Source organism: Anomaloglossus baeobatrachus, chromosome 3, assembly GCF_048569485.1.
Source record: "Anomaloglossus baeobatrachus isolate aAnoBae1 chromosome 3, aAnoBae1.hap1, whole genome shotgun sequence".
Taxonomy (NCBI): Eukaryota; Metazoa; Chordata; class Amphibia; order Anura; family Aromobatidae; genus Anomaloglossus; species Anomaloglossus baeobatrachus.
Genome location: NC_134355.1, coordinates 195,901,224 through 195,922,083, shown reverse-complemented (window position 1 = coordinate 195,922,083; position 20,860 = coordinate 195,901,224). Strand labels below are relative to the sequence as shown.

The following is a 20,860-nucleotide window of genomic DNA, read 5'->3' as shown; positions in this document are numbered from 1 at the left end:
AGTGCTGCCTGTGAGCTGTGCAGGGCAATATATGTATAGTTATAGTGCCTGCAGCCTGTGAAGAGTTAACAGTGCTGCCTGGGAGCTGTGCAGGGCAATATATGTATAGTTATAGTGCCTGCAGCCTGTGAAGAGTTAACAGTGCTGCCTGTGAGCTCCGCAGGGCAATATATGTATAGTTATTAGTGCATGCAGCCTGTGAAGAGTTAACAGTGCTGCCTGTGAGCTCCGCAGGGCAATATCTGTATAGTTATAGTGCCTGCAGCCTGTGAAGAGTTAACAGTGCTGCCTGTGAGCTCTGCAGGGCAATATATGTATAGTTATTAGTGCCTGCAGCCTGTGAAGAGTTAACAGTGCTGCCTGTGAGCTCTGCAGGGCAATATATGTATAGTTATTAGTGCCTGCAGCCTGTGAAGAGTTAACAGTGCTGCCTGTGAGCTCCGCAGGGCAATATATGTATAGTTATAGTGCCTGCAGCCTGTGAAGAGTTAACAGTGCTGCCTGTGAGCTCCGCAGGGCAATATCTGTATAGTTATAGTGCCTGCAGCCTGTGAAGAGTTAACAGTGCTGCCTGTGAGCTCCGCAGGGCAATATCTGTATAGTTATAGTGCCTGCAGCCTGTGAAGAGTTAACAGTGCTGCCTGTGAGCTCCGCAGGGCAATATATGTATAGTTATTAGTGCCTGCAGCCTGTGAAGAGTTAACAGTGCTGCCTGTGAGCTCTGCAGGGCAATATATGTATAGTTATTAGTGCCTGCAGCCTGTGAAGAGTTAACAGTGCTGCCTGTGAGCTCCGCAGGGCAATATCTGTATAGTTATAGTGCCTGCAGCCTGTGAAGAGTTAACAGTGCTGCCTGTGAGCTGTGCAGGCTCGGGTTTCTGCTTTTGTTGTATGGCTGCTCTGTACATGGCGTGTGTATGTTATGGGATTTATTAGCTCCACTTTCTGCAGTCTCCTTTTTGTTGTAGTCCCTGGCCTGGCTCTATATTTAGGCGGCGGGGGAGGTGGAGAGGACCATTTATTTGGATTACATTTTTCATTGCCTGCTTTGGTGCCTGCAGTCTGCTCATTATTTGCCGTCACAATTAATTACAGATGTGAGCTAACAACATCAGCATTTGGGGGCTCCGTGGCAGCGGTGGCTTTCTCTGTCGTATATGGATATGGTCAGCTTTGGGTACATAGTAGCATCTGTATAGGTAGATGGTGATTTCTGGTACGTGTTCATACACCGTGTGTAGGGCCCAGCAGGGCTCCCATATAGTGCCCAGTAACACAAGTGATCGCATGGTCTTGATACATTGTATTCCATTGTGTGTGTCTTCTGGATAATAGCAGATGCAGTGCTTTACCATATCTGCTGTGCCTGGGTGAGCCGCCAACCCAAATACCAATGATGGATATGACCGTCACAATAATAATAATAACTTGGTATCGGCGGTCCAATGAATTTCCTGCAATGTAACCTTTCCAATAATATTTAGCTAACATATCATACCACTAATTATAATGGGCATGAGGAGGCAGATATTATTCTATTGCAGATACTATTGTCTCCCTCTGGATTATCTTTTAGGAATGTGTTATTAGAAAATTATCCATTGTTTAAAATGGGTCATATATCACCGTCTGTATTGAAAAAACAACCCTTGAAATGTACACAATTTAGAGCCATTGGGGCTGTTGTGGACCCTAAAGGCTGACACCAAGACCAGCGTTTATACGTCAGCCTTAATGAGGGGCATACAGGATGATACCACATGCCACTATTCTCTAATCATTGGCGTGCACCACTATGACTCTACCGGTAGAAGACTTGAGTAACACTGCTGGTGTAAGTTGAAACGCCTTGTCTTGCCCTAACCCCAGCTCATCTGCGCCACTTTGCTGGAGTGGTGAACCTGGGGTGACAGCGCAAAAAAACATATTCACTACGTTTTTAATCATTTAAAGATGATCTGGGATAAATGCTTGAGGAATCGAGGCCTAACTTCATATTCCTTCCTAAAATCCACATGTACATCACCGGAAACAGACTGACTCAGATTATCTTTTGTTTTGAAGTATCTACTGAGCATGTGCAAAGATCGTGGGCAAAGGTCATTGTGATATTAGCTATTGTGATTGGTGGATCCTGTGTTTTCAGCTTTGTATAGAAATCTTACCTGTCTGTCATGATAATGAAACTGCTTAAATCCACATGTACTTTACCAGAAATAGACTGACTCAGATTATATATTTTGTTTTGAAGTATCTACTGAGCATGTGCAAAGGTTATTGTGATTTCTCCAATTGTGATTGGTGCATCCTGTGTTATTAGCTGTCTATACAAATGTTACATGTCTGTGATGATAATGTAACTGTTGAAATCCACATGTACATTACTGTAAACAAACTGACTCAGACTATCTTTTATTTTGAAGTATCTACTGAGAATGTGCAAAGGTCATTGTGATATCACCTATTGTGATTGAAGGAACTTGTGTACATGGGTAGAATTTGGAGTGTTCGCTTTGTACATTGTTTTCCAGGGCATGGCATGGTGGACGTCACCTTCTCTTATGTTGCTGGGTCTATATGTGACATCCTCTGTGAAGTGGCCTGGAAAGTAACGCATAAAGAGGACACTGAATTCAACCTATGAACACTAGCGGTCATTTACTGAAATATTCAGGATGGATGATTGCAGTGGTCACCTGTCTCAAGAGAGCCTAAAACTAACTCTAGAGATCATCTACTTGTTAACCGGAAAGGACCGTTATCAACTGTGTATACTTGTTACCTGTCTGTGATGATAATGAAACTGATGAAAACTTCTCCTGAAAGTACAGTGACATTGCAAAATTACTAATTTTTGTTGTTAACACATTCCTCTAAGTCCATGTCTGCGCATAGAAGAAAGTGGCATTTACTGCTTCATATACAGGTGAGAATATTCATTTTAACAGCATGCGTCTGTTAATGAATTAGGCACTTCTTACTCCAACAGCGACTTAATTAAGACTGGTGTAAAAAACTCTGGTCTTAATGAATCAGGCAAAAAGTGTTTAAGAAGCATTAAATTATCTTTTACATTTAAAAACATTTCCAGGATTTTCTATAAGTGCTATAAAGGTGTTTCCCATCACATTGATTGAGGATCCGTGAAAAACACATTAAAATGGAAACTGAAAAATAAAGAATATTTTATGAACAATTTGTTGTGATTTACAGCAATAGACGATGTTTTTTATAAGGTTAACAAGAAAACCTTTTTTCATTTATAAAAACTTCGACTGATTCAAAAAGTAATGGAGCTTGCTGTATTTTGATGTGGAGCAAACTACACCTCTACTGCGATGACTGAATATACCATAAGGCCATGCGCAGTCAGTTTGTAGAGGAAGTTTTGGAGCAGAAACAGTATTGAAATTGAGCAGAAACTCTCCAAAAGCTGCTCAAAACTTTGTATTTGATTTATTAACCGCTTCATGACCTACAACATATATATATAGCAGGGGTCATCCCCGCACATATCTGCTGATCAGTCCTAGGTCGTTTCCCACAACCTAGAAAGTATGGTATATGTACGCCCTAGGTCGCCTCACGCCCGGTGAGCCCACAACCATCCCCGCACATGTCTGCTGATCTGAAGCCACTGTAACCAGGGGGAGGTGACCTAGGGAGTACATATACCTTCTACTGTAGGTTGTGGGAGGTGACCTAGGACTGATCAGCAGGCATGTGCAGCTAACAGGTGGGGGTGGATCAGAGATCCACCCCCACCTGTTAACCCCTTAGAACATGCTGTCAAACTCTGACAGCGCAATCTAAAGCGCTCAGCTGGAATTGCTCCGTTGCTCGCCGCCATCGGCCTGTGACGCATGGCTGCATGGGTTCAGATGATGATCCCTGTCACTGCCATGACATGTTTCCTATGAATGCCCGCAGAGCGCCTGCACTCACAGGAACACATCATTTCTCCTGATCAAGAGCGATGCTTTGTCATCCATCTGATGAGCAGAAACGATCGGACTGTGCCCTATGGGAACTGATAAAATCAGTTAGTGAAAAAAAAGTTTTAAAAAAATGTAAAAAAATTAAAAAAAACCCCTAAAAGTTCAAATCATTCTCCTTTTTCCTCATTGAGAATAGAAGTATAACAATAAAAACATACACATATTTGGTATTGCCAAGTTCAGAAATGCCTAATGTATTAAAATGTAAATGAATCAATAAATCTGATTGGTAAAGGTCAACATGGTAAATAAAAAAAACAAAAAAACAATTGTGAATCGCACTTTTTTTTGCAATTTCACCGCACTTGGATTTTTTTCCTGTTTTCCAGTACACTATATGGTAAAACTAATGATTTCATTGAAAAGTACAGCTCGTCCTGCAAAAAACAAGCCTTCATATACCTATATTGCCGGAAAAAAATAAAACAAAATATGGCTTTTGGAAGAAGAGGAGGAAAAAATGAAAAACGGAAAATCGCCGGGGGGTGAAGGGGTTTAAGGGAATCTGTCAGAAGGTTTTTCCTATATAATAAGAGAGCAGCATAACATAGGGTAAGGAATCCTGATTCCAGGGATGTACCACTTACTGGGCTGCTTGGTGTAGTTTTCATAGAATGCCTGTTTTGTCTGATGTAGATGTAGCAGAGCTGAGTCTTTTGTGTATATCTCAGCCCACACCCCTGAGTGGTAGCTTTCTATATATGGTGTATAGTAACCAAGCTGACAATCGGTGGTGGTGCAGCATTACATAGATTAGCTGGTCTGTTCTTCATATCAGATGTAATCCGGCAGTGATAATCTCCTGCTGATAAAATACTGATTGCACTGAAACTGCATCCTAATAAGTGACACATACCTGTAATCAGGGTCTTGTGCCCTATATTGGTCTTTATTTTTATGGCGCTCATTGTGCTGTAAAAGTGACCTGGAAACATGATTTTTGAGCTCGTTACAATTATGGCAATTCCAAATTTGTAAAGTTTTTCTTTTTTTAATTGGTCTCATTTTTTTGAACCCATAATATTTTCATTTCATGTTGATGGAGCTAGCTACAAGTTGGTTTTTGCTTGTTGGGCATGCCTTGCGTTGAAAAAAACCCCTCAAATATTTTGATAGATTGTACTTTTACTTATTTATATCAAATGTCTTAATTTTTTTATTTCTTTATTTTTAACCCCTTCACTACCTGGAGATTTTTAATTTTTCATTTTTTCCTCCCCTTCTTACAAGAGCCATAAGTTTTTTATTTTTCCATCAACATAGACATATGAGAACTTGATTTTTGCAGGACATTTTCCCCATTTTTCGAGACCTGTTACATTCTCATTTTTCGGGATTCGGATCTGTGTGATGGCTTATTTTTTGTGCCCTGAGCTGACGTTTTTACAAATTCCATTTTTGGGTAGATGTGATGTTTTGATCGCCTCTTATTGCAATATTTCGGCTGCCAAAAAACTTAATTTTGGTGGTTTTATTTTTTGTTTCTTTACGCTGTTTACTGATAAGATTAATTTATGTTATATTTTGATAGATCAGGCATTTCTGATCCCAGCCATAACAAATATATGTATTTTTTTATTATTGTATTATTTTCAATGGGGCAAAAGGAGAGTGATGTGAACTTTTGGGTTTTATTTATTTTTTGTTTATAATTTTTGAACCTTTTTTTTCCTATTTTTTATTGTTTTTATTAGTCCCATTAGGGGATTTGAAGCTATGATCTTCTGATGGCCTATGCTTCAGCACTGCTCTGTAAAGCAGAAATGATTTCCTATGACTACCTGCTTGCAGCCGGCAACCACAGGAAGTTAGTCACCACAGACACAGGGGTCATTAGCTGTCATGGCAAACCAAACCACCAATCACATCACAAGACTGCCAATAGGAGCAGGAATGACATGCTCCTCTGCGGCTTGATTCATACGTATTTTGCAAAGTTTAATCTGTTCAATTGGACCATAGAGGACTACAGTAAGGCAATCTTCTCTGTGCGCCCTGCCACACACCTAGGTCAATCAATGTGTGGATGAAGGCCCACCACATCAAAACCCTGTCATGGCCAGCCCAATCTCCAGACCTGAACCTCATTGAAAACCTCTGGAATGTAATCAAGAGGAAGATGGATAGTCACAAGCCATCAAACAAAGAAGAGCTGCTTACATTTTTGCACCAGGAGTGGCATAAGGTCACCCAGAAGCAGTGTGTAAGACTGGTGGAAAGCATGCCAAGACGCATGAAAGCTGTGATTAAAAATCATGGTTATTCCACAAAATATTGATTTCTGAACTCTTCCTGAGTTAAAACAATAGTATTGTTGTTTCTAAATGATTGTGAACTTGTTTTCTTTGCATTATTTGAGGTCTGAAAGCAATACATTTTTTTTGGTTATTTTGACCATTTCTCATTTTCAGAAAATAAATACAAAATGTATTGCTTGGAAATTCGGAGACATGTTGCCAGTAGTTTATAGAATAAAAGAACAATTTACATTTTACTCAAAAATATAGCTATAAAGAGAAAATTGAGAAAAACTGACAGTTTTGCAGTGGTCTCTTAATTTTTTGCCAGAGCTGTATATAAATGTATTGAACATTCATTCTGCAGCTTTATTGGAAATTAATTCTTGCACAGTTTCGTTTTCTTTTCAAAGCTTTTCTTGAGACCACTTCTCTTCTAGAAGCCTGCGGATTTTCTCTGTGAAGCATCCAGCAGTCGTCCCCCATTATGCTCACGTTCCATCTACCTTGGGATCTTCGTTCCATATCCTTGGTATCCTGATGAAATCTTTCTCTTTGCTCTTTGTGAACAGTACCAAGGTTTTCAGGAAAGTAGTCCAAATGGAAATATAATAAATGTAACTTCACATTCATCAGACAACCTAAGTCTTTCAAACATATCAGCACATTCTCCACAATGCACGTACATTTTGGATCTTTGTTGTTACCTAGAAATTTCTTCACAACTTCTTTATTAGAATCCCAAGTCATTTTTTCAACAGCTTTGATTTCTATTTCAAACATGTTATCTTTCACGAGATTCAGAATATCCGGACACATAAAAATACCTTCCTTCGGTTTTGCTTTGAAGAGTCCCTGAAACTTGGTTCATAGGTACTAAAAGTCTTTCCTTCTTTCGATAGAGCTTTCACAAACTGATGCATCAGTCCAAACTGAGTGGTGGCAGGAGAACTTTAGTGGGATCAACTAAACTATCCACAACTATGTTCTTGAATCTAGGTTGCAAAGATGTTCTCTTTGGCGAATTTTTTGGGCTCTAGTGTTGAGTCCTATCACGGGTGTCCCATTCACACCATCCACCTTTCTGCCCAAGGAGCATAGAGACTGAGAACATTCAGATCACTGCATATTGACCAGCCTTGATCCTCATAGTTAAGTTTCTTGATAGTCTAAATTCTCATATTTTTCCTATAAGTGCACAGAATGCCTTACAGGCACTGAAGCATACTTGCTGCCATTGTGCAGTAGCAGCTTTCAGACTTTTTTGGATGATGTAGTAAAGAATCTCCACTTGCTCACATTGTACTCAATGTTAAATTTTGTCATCAGCCCAGGAACATCACTGCAATACACTAGAGGACTGTCTTATGAAAAAGTATGGAGGGAATTTTTTTCAGAATCCTTTGGAATTTTCTTCTTCTGGAAGCCTATGGAGTCAGTGTTTGTGAAAAACTGTACATGATGGATTTTTTTCAATATTTTTACTGTATTCACCTATCAAAAATCACCTCCTACTTTTCAAACAATTTTACCCTTACCCTGTTCTATTATGGACATTTTTTGGAATATCAGATTTTGAATAACATTAAAAGAGATTTTACATGGCTTAGATGGCTTTCCCCATGGAATAATAATCTGGAGCATCTTTGTCTCTTTGCATTGTGTCTTTCCTCTTTTATTCCTCTTGGCTATTTTTGACTAATTCGATAACTATGTGATTACATTTACCTTGTTATGGGGGGTGTCCCTACATAGTTTACACTTTCAGCACTGATTGAAGCCAGACTAAGTATGGACACACCCCTCAGTTGTAAAGTTATTCACATGGTCTCTGGTAAAGAGGTTACCCATTACTTTAACATTGATCACCTATCCTTAGAATAGGTTGTCATTGCCTGATTAGCCGAGGTCCAACACCTGACACACTTGCCAATCCACTTCTCATGATGGAGGCGGCGGTAGCAGGTGGTCGGATATATTCAGTTCCGGAGCTGCTCTGTCTTCTGATAGGTGGATGTGCAGTACCCGTCCGCGGCCACTATTAGAAGCCGAAGCAACTCCGGAACTGTGCATTTCCGTCCACTTGCTACTGCTGCCGGCACCGATATCAGAGGATCAGCAGGGGTACCAGGTGTCGGACACCAGCCGATCAGACATTGATGACCTATGCTAAGGATAGGCCATCAGTGTTAAAGTAGTAACCAACCTCTTTAAACATTCTTGGCATATCCTGTTACATATTAATTAATACATTAATATTCTGTTCGTGATTTAATTTATGAGAAGCTGTCCAGAAAAAAATAAAAAGCAAAACTGGCAACCCGGCCTTTATTGCGTAATCTAACAGGTTTTGTGACTGTTTATTGTGATTACCGTGTAATAATTCTGGGCAGAGATATTTGATGTTAGCTTATTAGTATAACTCATCTCAATACCAGGGATATCTGGAACCATAATCCTTCCATGCTACTGAGTTGTCATCATTTCTGTCATATTGGAACAGCTGAACAAGAAGATGCAGATGTCCGTGTATTTATTTTTTCATCTGCTCTTCAAATAGACTGCTATTACCAAGTGCTGACACTAAATCCATAGTGTGAATTACTCACTTTTAACCCATTGTGCATAAGTGATTAATGGACATTTATTAATATGTCAAAAAACTGAAGCAGGGCTCCAATGTCCCTCCATGCAACATGCCCTATTCTCTTCCATTCATTGGATGAGACTTAAGGGGCTTTACACGCTACGATATTGCTAGCGAGCGTATCCGCCCCGTCGTTTGTGCATCACGCAAAAATCGCTGCCCGTGGTGCACAATATCGCTAACACCCGTCACACAAACTTACCTTCCTAGCGACGTCGCTGTGGGCGGCGAACAACTTCTTCGTTAAGGGGGGCGGTTCTTTCGGCGTCACAGCGACGTCACACAGCGGCCGACCAATAGAAGCGGAGGGGCGGAGAGCAGCCGCATTAACAACACGCCCACCTCGTTGCCAGAGGACACAGGGAAGCTGTTGTTAGTCGTTCCCGGGGTGTCACATGTAGCGATGTGTGCTGCCTCAGGAACGACGAACAACCTACATCCACAACAACCAACGAGATTTTGAAAATGAACGACGTGTCAATGATCAGGTTAGTGTTTTTGATCGTTAACACTCGCTCGGAGCTGTTACACGCAACGACGTCGCTCACGACGCCGGAAGTGCGTCACGAAATCTGTGATCCCGACGATATATAGTTAGATATGTCGTTGCATATAACGGGGCCTTGACTTATTCAAATCTGTTGGTGTGCAAAAACAAAAATCAATATGGATCATCGGTATTGCATCCAATTTTTATGGATATGTTGCCATTCTGAACCTTGGAAACTGTATTTGATCATGTACATTTTAAAGGGAACCTGTCACCAAATTTGGCCATTTTAAGCTGCGGCCACCACCAGTGAGCTCTTATATACAGCATTCTAGAATACTATATGGCCGCGCTGTATAACCTAAAAACAATTTTATAACAGGCACCTAGAGAGCGGTTGAGTCCGATGGGTGTCGCTGCTCTCCGGTGCGGCACTTCCACTCTGCTGCAATCTCAGTCCTCCTTCTACCCAGCCCAGTTTGGATGATGCGTCTACGTCATCCACACAGGCCAACATTGCGGTCCTGCACAGGCACATTTTGATCTGCTCTGCTGAGGGCAGCACAATGTCCTGTAATGTGCAGGCGTGAGGAAAGGTATAAGAGCCCACTGGTGGTGGCCGCAGCTTATAGTTTCCAAATCTGGTGACAGGTTCCCTTTAAAATGTTGATGTATACAAACAGATGCCTCAGAGACATAAAAAATGGATCCAGGATGGCGTACAGATGACAATGTGAATGAAAGTTGCGGTGCTTTATGGATGGATTATTTTACTCTTCGTGTTTGCTTACATCTGCATATAAAAAAATCGGTCCAATTTCCATCCAGAAAAGTGGGGTGAGTGAGATCTGTTTGGTATTCCGTCTGTCATGCGAGGGTGCGATTATTTTTTCTCACCAGTATCCGTATGCAATGTGGGTTTTTTCTAAGCAGCTATTATTCTACAATCATTTGCAGGACCATTTACAGTGCTCTATGCTGCAGACTGGTGATGTATCTGTAAAAATCGAACAGCATACGGATGGGCCATGTGACGTTCTTTTTTTTTCTTGGACCATTAGACTTTCGTTTTTGAGTCTTACATCATGGGCACTCTCTGACCGATTCACCTGGCCTTACCTTTAGGGCAGCAGGCTAAATGTTTGGCTTAGGTGAAGGTAAGCTTATTTATGAATCTGATACCAAGCAGCAAACTTTACATGCTGAGACTTATGGTTACATAGTCGCTGAATAGCGCGGAGATGCATAGTTGGGCATTTATGTCTAATTTTTAGACTATCTTTCAGATAGTCTTGCTGGGTAATGTGGTTCACTCAAGTAAGGGGGCATTCAAGTGATATAAGATCTAGGTCATAAGTAGCGATGAGCAGACCCCTGCAAGTTTGGTTTGGTGGGTTCATCTGGACTTTAGATACAGTTCGATTTGGAACCCAGATGTGACCTTAACCCCAATGGAAGTCACTGATTGGGTAGTTCAGATCTCCGCCCACATGCAGCTAGAAATAAACAGGACGGGGTTTTTCCATTTTTTTTGGGGGGTTCACACTACATTCAATCATGCTGTTGTTACCCCCCAGTGTGAGCTGTTCAAACACTGCAAACAGCCGAGCACCGAACACAGCGATGCTCGCTTGAGTGGTTTGCGTAAGTTAAGCATCCGAACTCAGAACCTGAACTCTGTTTTCTTTTGTAAAGTCTGTGTTTGGTACGAACACTGAACCTCGGATTCACTCATCTATAATTACAAGACAATTGGGCATGCACTCTGATAAACTCCATGTTAAAAACGCATGTCACACGGACATCACACGGATGACACGGATGTCATCGATGTCATATGGACATCACATGGTTCACCCATGGATGGCACACAGATAACAAATTAAGTGTAGGCGAGGGGGAATAATGCACACGTATAGCACTCGCATGTCACTCACATCTCACTCCAAGACAATTGAGGAGCAACAACGCAGCTATATTTTACATGCAGTGACCATAAAAGTCAAACACAACATGCGACCACCTGAATTAAGTTAATTCAAATAAAATAGCTACAAATGTTTCCTCCTCATCATTAAGCCTATCTCTTTGTTCTTTTGGCAGCTCCTTGTAGCTTGTTTTACTGTTCACTATGACACTTAAGGGGGCTTTACACGCACGACACCGCTAACAAGATGTCGTTGGGGTCACGGAATTCGTGACGCACATCCAGCCTCATTAGCGACGTCGTTGCGTGTGAAACGCACGAACGACCGCTAACGATCAAAATTACTGACCATATCATTGATCGTTGACACGTCATTCTAATCTCAAATATCGTTGCTGTTGCAGGACGCAGGTTGTTCGTCGTTCTTGCGGCAGCACACATCGCTATGTGTGACACCACAGGAATATCACCTTACCTGCGGCCGCCGGCAATGAGGAAGGAAGGAGGTGGGCGGCATGTTCCGGTCGCTCATCTCCGCCCCTCCGCTTCAATTGGGCGGACGCTTAGTGACGCCGCTGTGCCTCTTAGAAAGGAGGCGGTTCGCCGGTCACAGCGACATCACTAGGCAGGTAAGTACGTGTGACGGGGACTAACAATGTTGTGCGCCATGGGCAGCGATTTGCCCATGACGCACAACTGACGGGGGCGGGTGCTTTCACCAGCAATATTGCTAGCGATGTCGCTGTGTGTAAAGTGGCCTTAAGGCTATGTGCACACTAGAAAGTGACTTTTTCTTAAGGAAAATCCGGACCCTCTTAAAAAATCCCGCACCCACGGTAAAAAAATGCACCAAAACCGCAGCGAAATCCGCATGTGGGTTTACCGTGACTTACCGCAGATTTTCCGCAGGTTGGTCCCTGCGGATTTTTACCATTATCTATGACAAAAACTGCAGGTACCTGCAGAAAAGAAGTGACATGCTCATTAATTCCGCAGTGGAAACTCCGTGGGTAAATCCACGGGTATAAAAAAACGCAGTGTGCGCACAGCATTTTTTTAAAACCCATAGGATTTGCTGGGGAATGACTGCAGCAATGTTAGACACATTTTCTGTGGCAAATCTGCAGCAAAATCCGGGGTACGTCCGCAGCATACGCACATAGCCTAAAATTAGTAACAGATCCAAAATGGTCATGGTTAAAATACGACAAAAATTCTTTCCAGCAAATTGGGGATATTATAAACTTTAGATTCAGTATCACACACTAACCCAAGTCTCATCTATTTCTGCTTTATTTCTCCCAATTTTCTTCTCATGTGATGCCTGAAGCCTCGGCGTGGGTTTTTTTTTTTTTTAAATGAGAATGTGAGCAATAACAGTTCTAACCTCAAAATTGTAAGTCTGAGCTGAACTGGAAAGGCACTAGCTGTGTGTCAGTGTTGCCACTATACAAAAGAATAGCTCCACTTGAAGGGAGGAAACACGTCAGCATCGGCAGCAGGCTCCTGGGCTGATTGCGGGAATGGGAAATAAGACTACATTCTTTAGAGTCAGCAGTAACAACTTGAGCTGTGCTTAATGTCTGCACAAAGGAAATTCCATCTTCACATGGAGCGGGTAATGGAGGACTGCAGCAGTCCAGCCTAATTAGCTAGCGAGATTGGACCATCAGCTCCTGGAAATGAGGGAACGAGCTGTATACCCCGCTCAAAGCTTTTCTCCTAACCTACCATTTAAGCTACAGGGTTTCAGCTAAATGCCTTAATAAGTATGTGGCACAGTGTCCCACCATCTTGCTTGGCACTACATTTACAAAGTGAAGCTTTTTTAACGGTTTGCTTGAAATGTGTCGTATTGACTAGACAGGTATAACATGAATTTGTTGTTGTTGATGTTATTATGAAAAATATTTTAGTGGCAGTAAATATTGATGGGCGGACCTGGGCTGTAAAAGTCCGGATTCACGCAGGTTCAAAAGTACCCAAGCAGTGAACCCGGGCCCAGAGTTCTTAGGGAATTCTGAGTAACGATCCGGGTCCAGTAACTCGGGTATTTGAAAAAAAAATAATGGAAAAATAAAGAAAATAAGGGGAAAGCAGGCACGTTATACCTACCAAGTCTCTCGCGCGGCTGTACACTGCTTCCAGGCCACTCATACTGCTTCTAGGCCTGCTCATTATGCTTTATGCGTATGCACTGCTTCCTTCACCCATGGCAGTCCCCGTGTCTCTTGATTAGTTGCAGTCAGATGTGCCCCCACCCTGTGTGACAGCCAGGGCTGTGAAGTCGGAGTTGGTATAAAATGACCGACTCCGACTCCTAAAATATATAATAAATTGGGTACAGGAGTTCAATGCAGAATGTACTGAATATTTTTTCATAGGATTTGGGGAAATTTATGAAATATCCAATAAATGGCTGTTCTATTCCTGATCTAAGGCTACATTCACACAGAATTTTTGCTGCGTCTTTTGAGGATATGTTTGTCAGCTGCAAAAGCAGATCAGCTTTTTAAAAAACCGCATCACCTGAAAGTTTTTTTGAGCTCATAAATAATGTTTTCAATATCAAAAGCAGATTAGAAAAATGCCACACAAACTGACATGCTCATTCTTTGTGAGGATTTATTTTTGAGCCCAAAAACGGATCCTCACGAAACAATGTGTCTGAATGTCATATCTTGAAACCCATTGCCTTTGCTGGGATGCCCGGAGTCACTGCATTTCACTGAATTATTTTGCCATCAATGTTCGATATGTTTGTGACAAGAAAGAAATTGTTACCAAGACACTGGCAGTAAAAGATACTAAACCTCATCACACCGGCCAGTTTCTCCAGGCCTTAGTGGAAAAAGGTCTGCAAGATTACAAACTCAAAAAAGAACAGGTTCTTGCTATTGTATCAGACAATGCTTCAATCATAAGTACAATTAAACTGATGAATGAGAGTAATGAACAACAGCTAGAAGAAAATTTAGGATTCAGTATGTGTGAGATGGAGCCACAGTGCTATTCATGTAACTGAGGAACAAACAGATATCACAACAGAAGAACAGCAAAATGATACTTTAGAATTAGATGATCTTGTTGAAGCTGCTTCAAAACATTTTCACATTCATCACATGCGCTGTGTTGTGCACACGCTGCAGCTGGTAATAAGAGATAGTCTTCAAGAGGCACATGCTGGAAATCTGATTGGAACAGTGAGAAAATTGGTTATTGCCACCAGAACCCCTAAAATTGATTACATCTTGAAGAGACGTGCTGGGAAAGGGGCAATTGTTGATCAAGCCACTTGATGGGGCAGCACTTATTTAATGATTGAGCGATTGCTTCAACTAAAATCGTTTCCTATAGATATAGTGAACCCTCAGGTAACACTAAATGATGGTCAATGGACACAGGCAGCTGAAATGAAGGAATTGCTTAATCACCAATTTACCTTGACTAAAAAATTACAAGCTGAGGATTTAACTCCTGGCATTTTCATAAGGGAGTGGAAGAACTTGCTATTTTTCCTGTCCCAAAAAGGAGGTTTAAACGCAGATGGCATTTCTGCTTCAATGAAATGGAGAGAGACACAGCTATTGGAAAATAAAATTCTTCTGGCAGCTGTTTATGTGGACCTAAGTCATCGTATACTGCTTGATGATCAACAGCTTACTAAAGGAAAATAAGCTATGACTGAGGTAGCAGTTAGGATAAGTGGCCTACAGGACTGCCAGGTGCAAGAGGACTTGGGTCCTGACAGTGCTAATGTGCCCGTATCTTTAGCCGCATAAGATGAGGAGTTTAACTTTAACAAGTATTTGGATGACATGGAGCAGGCAAAGCATTGCCGCAAGGAAAAAGATTTCACACCGTCTCCTATAGCACCAGATTCACCACATTTAATCAAAATGTTTCACTTGCTCTCAAAGAAATAGAAAAATTCAACCATTCATCAAAACTGACTGTGCACGAGGCAATTCCTTTATACCCGGAAATTGTTAGAGATGTTGCTCATGTAGCTACGGCTTTGCCTACACACCAAGTTAGTGTTGAGAGCTTGTCCTCTAGCCATAAAATTATTAGGTCAGATTTGACGTCATCTATGAAGGAGGATCTGATGGAAGCAAATCTATTCCTTAGAACAAATTCATAGACTGCACAAATGTTATTTAGTATGTTTTTGTTGCAAACTGTTTTTTGACACTTACATAGTTTATTACATTAACACTATGTAATAAACTATGTAAGTGGCAAACATCATAACAATGATTAAATGTCTAATGTTCACATTGCACTACAATACATTTTTCACTTAAATATAAGCAATATTTGTTGGAGTCGGAGTCGTGGAGTCAGAGTCGGTGCAAGGGAAATTGAGGACTCGGAGTCGGAGTCGAAGGTTTGGCTTAACGACTCCACAGCCCTGGTGACAGCGTGTCTTACTGCTTTGAATCAGAGATGCTGTCTGTATCTCTATATTGGTGTAAAAATAAATAAATAAATTGAAGTAGGGTCCCCCCATATTATGATACCCAGCACAGATAAAGCAGATGGCTAGGCTGCAGCCCCCAGCCGTATGCTTATCTTGGCTGTGTATCAAAATATGAGGGACCCTATGTAGCTTTTTAAAAAATATTTAAATAAGTCATTAAAAACATGGCGTGAAGTGCCCCCCAATTTTGATACCCAGCCAATATGAAGCGGACAGCTGAGGGCTGGTATTCTCAAGCTGGGGAGACCCATGCTTATTGGGCCCCACAGCCTAAAAATAGCAGCCTGCAACTGCCCAGGATTGTCGCATCCATTAGATGCGACAATCCCAGAACTTTACCTGGCTCATCCCAATTGCTCTGGGGTGGTGGCAATTGGGGTTATAAGGGGTTAATGACAGCTCATAGCTGCTACCAAGCCCTAGATAAGTAATAGGAGGCGTCTATGGACCCCCCATTACAAAACTGCAAGTGAAAAGAAATAAACACAAACATCGAAAAAATCCTTTACTTGAACTAAAAAATACAAAAAAAACCCCACTCTTTTTAACCCCATTATTAACCCCCAAAACACCCAGGTTCGACGTAATCCACACAAGGTCCCATTACAGTTCCAGCTCTGCTACATTACTGAAGGCACAGTGTGTGGGCTTAGGACATGACCGAATGCTGTAGACTTCAGGCAGACACTGAGCTGCAGTGATGAGTGGTGACGTCACTCAGGTTATTTGCAGTCACACGTGGAGGTTCCCACGGTCCTCTTTCTGTGAGTGCAGGTAACCTGACCTCAGGTGACCTCATTGAACTGAGTAACCTCATCTCAAGTAAGGTCACTGAGTTTACAGACCTGCATCTCCTGGTAGAAAAACCTTATTCCCTTTCTGTGTATTGGAACAACACAAAAAAAACACAGAAAAAAATAAAATTGGACAAAATTTTACATAAAACTGCAAAAATGGGCCAGAATAACATTGCTCCCACCTTTCCAAAATTGTGGCTAAACAACTTTGTTTTAAGCATATGATGTTCATTCATACTCACCCATGGCAAGTACTAGGTGTGAGCAATATTGAAATCACACTTGAAACCAGATACAAAGGGGAGAAGTTGACTCAATCGTTGCATTGTGTGTCTGTGTGTTAAACACTAAGCATGGAGAACAGAAAGCAGGCAAGAGAACTGTTTGAGGACGTGTGAACTGAAATTGTTGAAAGATATCAACAATCTCAAGGTTGAAAGTCCATCGCCAGAGATCTTAATTTTCCTTTGTCCATGGTGAGAAATATAATAAAGAAGTCTACAACCCATAGCAATGTAGCTAAGCTGCCTGAATGTGGATGGCAGAGAATAATTGCTGAAAGGTTGCAATGCAGGATAGTCCGGATGGTGGATAAGCTGTCCCAAACAAGTTCTAAAGAAATTCAAGCTGTCCTTCAGGCTTTGAGATGCATCAGTGTCAGTGTCAACTATCCGTCCACATCTAAATGAAATTAAATGCTATGCCAGGAGATCCACGAGGACCCCACTGCTGACACAAAGATATAAAAGGCTAGACTGCAGTTTGCAAAAAATGTACATTAGTAAGCCAAAATCCCTCCGGGAAAATTAATTGTAGACAGATGAGAGAAATATAGTGCTTTTTGGTATAGACCATAATTTTACTGTTTACCGAAAACGGAATCGGGCCTACAAAGAAAAGATCACAGTACCTACAGTCAAATATGGTGGAGGTTCAAAGATGATTTTTTTTTTGTTGCCTCTGACCTCTTGACAGTGTGCAAGGCATCATATATTCTGAAGATTATCTAAGGAATTTGGGTCGCAATGTAGTGTCCAGTGTCAGAAAGCTGGGTTTACGTACTATGTCATGGGTCTTCCAGCAGGACAATGACCCCAAATATACTTAAAGAAGCACAAAGAAATGGATGGAAACAAAGCACTGGAAAGTTCTGAAGTGGCAGCAATGAGTACAGATATAAATCCCATTGAACACATTTTGATTTATGTATAACTTCCTCCCCTCCTTCCTGTTTTCTCTAAAGCGCTATCTGACCAATCCACCTGGCCTTACCTTTAGGGCAGCAAAGTAATTGTTTGGCTTAGGGGCCGGTAAGCTTATTTGTGAATCTGATGCCAAGCGGCAAACTTTACATACTGAGACTTATGGTTATATAGCCACTGAATAGCGCGGAGATGCATAGTTGGGAATTTATATCTGCTTTTTTGACTTTCAGATAGTTTTGCTGAGTAAAGTAGTTCAAGAAGTAGTATAAGATCTAGACCACAAGTCAATGAGAGATGCACTCTGATAAATAAGATAGAGTGTAAGGCCACATGCCCACGTTGAGTACTTGGTGATATTTCTACCTCAGTATTTATAAGCCAAAACCAGAAGTGGGTAAAAAATACAGAAGTAGTGTCCGTGTTTCTATTATACTTTTCTTTTGATTGTCCCACTCCTGGCTTTGGCTTACAAAAAAAATGACCAAATACACATGCTCTTATAGCCTAATGGTACGCTCACACAAATATATAAAAAAATCGGTCCAATTTTTACCCAGAAAAGTAGGACGATTTTTTTTACCACTTGTCATCCATGTGCTGTCTGTTTGCTACACAGCGGCTATTATTCATTTAAATAATCTGCACACGCTGCAGATTTTGTGTAGAAACTTCTGCTCTAGATCTGCACGCTGTGGCAGTAAAAGCGTCAAAACCGGATTGCGCTTTTGACACAATTTTGGTGCAGTTTTGATGCAGTTTTTTGGGCCATCAAGAAAATCAATGAATTTAAGTCAAAGGGTGAAAAAAAACACTGCTAAACCTGACCAATAATTGACATGCTGCAGACCTTATCTGCATCAAAATCTGCACCAGAACTGCACAGAAACACCCCCCCCCCCCGCCCCGTATGCACAGCAAATCTAAAATCCCATTGACTTTGCTGGCTTTAGGAGAGGCATGCAGATTTTAATGCAGATTTTTTAAAAACAGCCGCCAAAATAATAGGAAATAATCAGACAACAAGAGTATTTCCACAATACAATAAGACCACACAAAAGTTCACCAGAAACTGGATACTAAAGCACAAGGACCGGGATATCATTCAGCTATCATCGTCATAGGAGAACAGGCTCCAGCATCTTAAAAATGGCAGAGGAGACTCTGATAGGTCTCCTGCAACATGTAACTCAAGCAGCAATCCACAGGCTAGCCGATATTAACTCCTGGAAGCCCGATTACTAACAAGAGCACAGCTGGTTGACGCCATAAATTAAAATGGGTACATGTTGTATCTATGAAAAAAACATGCAACATAGACATCAGAATGGGGTCTAAGGGAGAAAGACTTCAGATTGACAGAAATAAGAGTTTCCAAATTTGCACGAATGCTGTCTAAAGAGCGTAAAAATAACCTTTGTCCATACTGACCAGGCTGTGGCTGAGCAGGGAAGGAAACTGTCCACGCAGCATAAAGTCACCAGATCAAGTCCTGAACCAGAGGCATGACAATTACAAGTCTGTTTATGTCATATTCTCATTGGTCGTAATTGGAAACTCAGAAACGTCTAAGTTGGAGGTAGTGTTGCTTTGGTACTCTCCTTGATAAAGCCTAAGCGAATCGTGCGTTGGGGAAGACCCCTGTCCTTAGCATCAATACTTTGCTAACATGGGTAAGTGATTTGACTGACTTATTGCACTGATATTCCTTGTACTCTAATTCATTAGATAAAATTGTGTTTTATTGTCAGAATGCAATACTCCAATTTTATGGTCTACAATCACAGTATGATATTATATTTTGTCCGCTTACTTTTCTCAGCTCCTTTCCTATGCTTATCTTTGTATTCACAGAGTAGTGTACCTTTATAAAGATATATCAGCTTTTTATCTTATCACATCGTCTATCGGCATGGATGTTTATTCATAGTTTATGAACTGGAAAAACAGGATAACCAAATAAGAGGCCGACTCATCCCACTATGTATTTGCAGTTTACAACATAATTTTCATATCATCAAGTAAACTCTTCACATATCCTAAAATTTGTGTGGATGATTGCCTAATATTTGCAGAATGAAACAACCAGATAATGGATCTCAACGTAGGAGGTGTGGAAGGCATCTCCCATTGTCACACACTGAATATTAAGGAAATTTTGAGAAAAGGGAATAGTCTGTCTCTAGCAATAAAACATACACAAATGGATTCAATGGGCAATCTTAGGAGTCCGTGTCCAGACAATCTTTTTTATATTAACTATGTCAGCTAATAGGGATCTGCTCTCATGCACACTGGCACGGAGCCTGTACGGCAGTGCACAGAGATTGAACAGAGTCATACAGCTTCTGTGCACTGCAGACAGATGATTATCCACTTGATGAAACAAATGGAGTATTGGAACAAGTCATCCCCTATGGAGTCCTGTATAAAATAAATTCTAATGGGGTACACTCCGGTTTCTTTTCAGCTTCAGTTTGGATTAGTTATTCTGCATATAGGAGACATTATGTTTTACTTACATGAACAAGGACTCATTGTCGCCAGATGTATTTAACATTTGTCAAACTAAGAAGCCTGGAGCAGCGAGCACTTATTATAGGCTTTTTCACTTATGGGAATGGTCTGCTCACGGCTAGTGTTTGTTCAGCTACAGTCAAACAAGGAGATCCCACTTGTTTAATGAATTATTTTCAGTTTGCCATTCCTAATTTAGCCTCACTTACTATACGAATGGTATAAATATTAGTTCAGTTGTACTCCTGCAGGTCTTTAGCTTTGGAGAAAGTAACGTGGATATAACAGGATTCCTAGACACTGCATTTCAATTCATTGAACATTCTAAATACAGATTCCCCCTCCCTCAAAAAATTATATAAAAAAATCAAACCTATTGCACCTTGATCAGTTAGGAATTACATCGATTTCATAGAATTTATTTCATATGTATTGGATGTACTATAACTTTCAACCTGCACTTCGGAAGTCTTCTTCACTTACTGCATTGCTTCTAGTTACAAAATGTAGCACATGGCAGTGCACACAGATACATTGCCACTGCCTATTACAGTACATATAT

General features: G+C 41.0%; 1 protein-coding gene across 2 annotated transcripts in view; it reads left to right on the top strand.

Annotated features, from left to right (window-relative positions):
• The window catches only part of TIAM2 (TIAM Rac1 associated GEF 2), a 519,289-nt gene that overhangs the window by 799 nt on the left and 497,630 nt on the right, over positions 1 to 20,860 (top strand). The window lies entirely within an intron of this gene.